This window comes from Myotis davidii, unplaced genomic scaffold, assembly GCF_000327345.1.
Source record: "Myotis davidii unplaced genomic scaffold, ASM32734v1 scaffold2370, whole genome shotgun sequence".
Classification (NCBI taxonomy): Eukaryota; Metazoa; Chordata; class Mammalia; order Chiroptera; family Vespertilionidae; genus Myotis; species Myotis davidii.
In genome coordinates, this window is record NW_006282189.1 from 16,388 (window position 1) to 20,662 (window position 4,275).

The window sequence follows — 4,275 nt, forward strand, 5'->3', positions numbered from 1 at the left end:
GAAAATATCAAAAAATTTCTATATGTGACACGGCACCAGAGTTAAGTTAGGGTTTTTCAAAACGCTGACACGCCGAGCTCAAAAGGTTCGCCATCACTGCTCTAGTTGAATGATTAGAACATGTGCCTGGTGTGATCGGCTGAAAAATGGCCCTCCTTCCCCACCCACAAAGGAGTCCACGCCCTAATCCCAGCACCTGTGTGTATGCTACCTCATGCAGCAAAAGGCACTTTGCAGATGTGAGTAAACGGAGGGTTTTAAGGTGGGGAGAGCATCCTGGGCTATTCGCTGTCATCACAAGGCTCCTTATAAGAGGGAGGCAAGAAGGTCAGAGTCAGGTGTCATCACAAGGCTCCTAATAAGAGGGAGGAAGAAGGTCAGAGTCAGAGACGTGACAATAGCACCCAGGGTCAGCATGGTGTGGTTTGAAGGTGGGGAAGGGCTCATGGGCCAAGGGAGGCAGGGGCCCAGCCCTATTGACACCTGGCTTCAGCCCAGTGCAACTGACCTCTGACTTCTGACCTCCAGACCGGCATGGTAATCAATTCACGTTGTTTTCATTCATTAAATGTGTGGTAATTTGTTACGATAGCAATCGGGAACCAATATATCTGCAAAGGGCAAGTGCTTACTTGTATTATTGGCCAAAAGAGCTGCTCATAGAGTAAATCCCCTTCCTATATTTTAAATTTATTCTCCACCTGAAATCACGTTTCCTTTCGATAGACTGTGGTTCCATCTCCCTGTTTCCTAACAGTCTTGCTAGAGGCCTGTCAGTTTTATGAGTCTTTTCAAAGACCCAGAAGTTGGCTCCGTCAGTCACGTCTATGTTGTGGCTGTTTTCTGTTTCGTGTATTTCTGCTGTTATCTCCTGTGCTTCCTTTTCCCTCCTTTCTCTGAGTTTATTCAGCTGTTCTCTTGGTAACTTCTGCACTGATGTTTGGTTTACTGACATTCAGCGTTTTACCTCATATAAGCCTCCGACACATTCTGATATGTGGAATTTTTGTTGTTCGCTTCTAAGCATATTCTCAAATCCACTACGCTTTCTTCTTTATCCGCGAATTATTTAAAGGGGTTATTTAATAAAAGTTAATAAAATTAAAATTTTATTTTAATTTCTGTGTTTTGGTTATTGGCTTCTTGAATTACATGGTGGTCAGAGAATGTTATTGGTTCAATACAGCTCTTTAACATCAACCTAGGATTGTTTTTTGGTGAGACGGTCAATTTTCTTTCTTTTATTTATTTATTTATTTTTTAAGAATAGTTTATTGATTTTTAGAGAGAGAGAGAGAGAGAGAGAGAGAGAGAGAGAGAGAGAAACATTGATGTGAGAGCATAACATGGATCGGCACGCCCCCTACCGGGGATGAAGCCCAAAGCCAGGGTGTGTGCCCTGCCCAGGAATTGAACCAGCAGCCTTTCGGTGCACAGGATCATGCCCAACCAACCGAGCCACACGGCCAGGGCTTCCCTCTTTTATACCCAGTACACAGCTCATCAAACTTCAAAGTTACCATACTTGTAAACTAAATACGTTAGGTTTATAAGAACTGTTTAAGTACCTGAGAAGGCTTCTCAGCCAACGATACTTGGGCAATTAAGCCAACCTATATGTGATGGATAATGGAATATGAAATGTTTAAAGGAGTTTAAATTGGTAAATGAGACCAACATTAATCAAAGCCTCCTTAAAAGTGTTGGCTAAAACTTCCTAGACCTAGAATTAAATAAGTTATTTAAGCTGATATTAAGAGCTTTAAGATAAACTAGGCTTTTTGCTTTTGTGCATATGTTTAACAAATTGGATATTATTAAAACCTAAGCAAACACAAAAGTGACTTTTAAGGGCATCAAAAACCATCCACATTAGTGTGTCTATGTGTGTATGGGTTTGAGGTTATTTGGGACAGTCTTGTCGCCTCCTATTTCTGCTTGTGCGGAGCCAAGAATATGACAAATTCCCAGCAGGGCCCCTTTAAATTCACACGGGAAGTGGACCTGGGTCACCACTCTCCTCTCTACATGCCCAGCACGGGCTACAGGTCACACAGGACCCAGAGGACAAATGGGACTAACGCTGTGGCTCACGGTGTCCCCGAGGGATGGCCCATCTCCATGTGAGAGACCGTGGCGGGCCCACAGGTCCCACAGTCTGAGGTGGGGTGCACAGGACTCCGCTGCCTCCAGGGCTCAGAGCATAAAGATCAGGATGAATTCTCTCCAGTGGAATCCTCACCGGCACCTGTCGGGGAGGCCTGGTGCCAGATAGCAGGACTGCCTAGCAGGGGCGGGGCGCCACGGGGGGGGCACGGGGGAGAGGCCACCTGAAGGAGAGCCCTGTGGGGGCGGTGGGAGATGGGGTGCGCACAGTCATACACACAATACTAAAAATACCCTTTTTATTTATTTAACTTTTTTTTTCCCATCACCATTTATCCCCTGGATGTCCCCTTCCACCTCCAGCCACCATGACCCGCAATCACCACACTGTTGTCCATGTCCATGAGTTCTCTTTCCTTTTTGCTCACTTCCCCACCCCCAAAATCCCCCAAATACGTGTCTTTTAATGTGCAAATGTTACTGACTCAGGAATTTGCTGTGCTTTAGGAACTATGTCTCTCAGAAAATGAGTTACTTGTTCTGTTTGATATCAAGTATTAACTTGTCTTTCTCTGACCGCTTATTTCACTTAGCATAATGTTCTCCAGATCCACCCATGCTGTCGCAAAAGGAGAGGGGGAGAGAGAGAAACATCAATGATGAGAGAATCATCGATTGGCTGCCTTCTGCACGCCCCGTACTGGGAATCGAACCCTGACCTCCTGGTTCACGGGTGGATGTTCAACCACTGAGCCACGCTGGCTGGGCCAGAAGTTTCTGTTTTAAAGCCATCCCAGGACTGCTGGGTCACCTAGGATGCGGGTCGTTACTCCCACTCACCTGAAGGGGCCCCTGCAGAGGAGGGAGATGAGGAAAAGGAAGGTGATAGTGGGAATGTCTCCTGCTCAGTGGGACGCTGGCCCCGGGCAGGCCAGGCGACACTGGTCCCATCTGTGAGCAGGAGCAGGGACCGAGGCCGCGACACTGGGGAGCAGACAGTCAGCAGCAGCCTTCTCTGTGCCTCCGGGGCCCATGGCTCTAGGGCAGGGGCCTCACTGCTTGGCAGATGGGACCGAAGGGGCACTCGTCTCACGGTCCACCCTTTCTCCGATGCAGCCTCCCAACACCCACCTGCCAGTTGCTCTCACCTGTCCTTGCATCGAGGAGTCTGGCGAGCCGCCCAGTGTGGCTCAGTGGTTGAGCATTGACCTATGACCGAGGGGGTCAGGGCACATGCCCGGGTTGCAAGCTCGATCCCCAGTAGGAGGCGTGCAGGAGGCTACCGACCAATGATTCTCTATGTCCCCTTGTCCCCCCATTATCTTAACACATTTTTTAAAAATACATATTTTTATTGATTTCAGTGAGGAAGGGAGAGATAGAAGCATTAATGATGAGAGAATCATCGATCGGCTGCCTCCTGCACGCCCCCTACTGAGGATGGAGCCAGCAACCCAGGTATGTGTCCTGACCTGACCAGGAATCGAACCGTGACCTCCTGGTTCATAGATTGATGCTCAACCAGTGACCCACACTGGCCAAGCTCTTTCCACTTTTATTTGCAGCTTTCTGTCTCCTGGACATCCACGGAGGAGGTTTGGCCGTGGCAGACTTGAGAAGCAGCCACTGCGTGGCACTCAGGACCTCTCCACCATCCACCACTTTGGCTCTCAGTCAAGCTCACCCTACCCGGCGCCGTCTCCTCTTGTGGCGAGTTCTCTCCCAGAGCTTCGTTTCTGCCCCAGCACAGAGCCCTCGCTCTCCTTCATGACCTGCGAGGCCCTGCACGTGGGCCCCTGCCCGCCTTGCAAACCTCAGGCTCCCCACCCTCCATCCCAGCCCCACTGATCTCCCTCAGATCTCTCGAGCGTGCCCAGGGCCTTTGCACTTGCTGACCCTGCTGCTGAGAAAGCTATCCTCCCACATCTAGGCAGCTGACTCCTTTTCCCGGTGCAGGTCTCAGCTCAGATGTGGCTCCTCAAACGACCCGCCCTGACCCAGCTGAGCACCCCATCCATAGGTTATAAAAACCCTATTCAGTCCTTTTATAACATGTATCCGGCCTGAAAATCATCTTTTTGTTTTGTGTGTTCCTTGTCTGTCTGCGTCCTCATAAGAATCTGAGCTTCCTGCGGCCTGCGATCTGTCCTTTCTCTGCCATGTCACCAG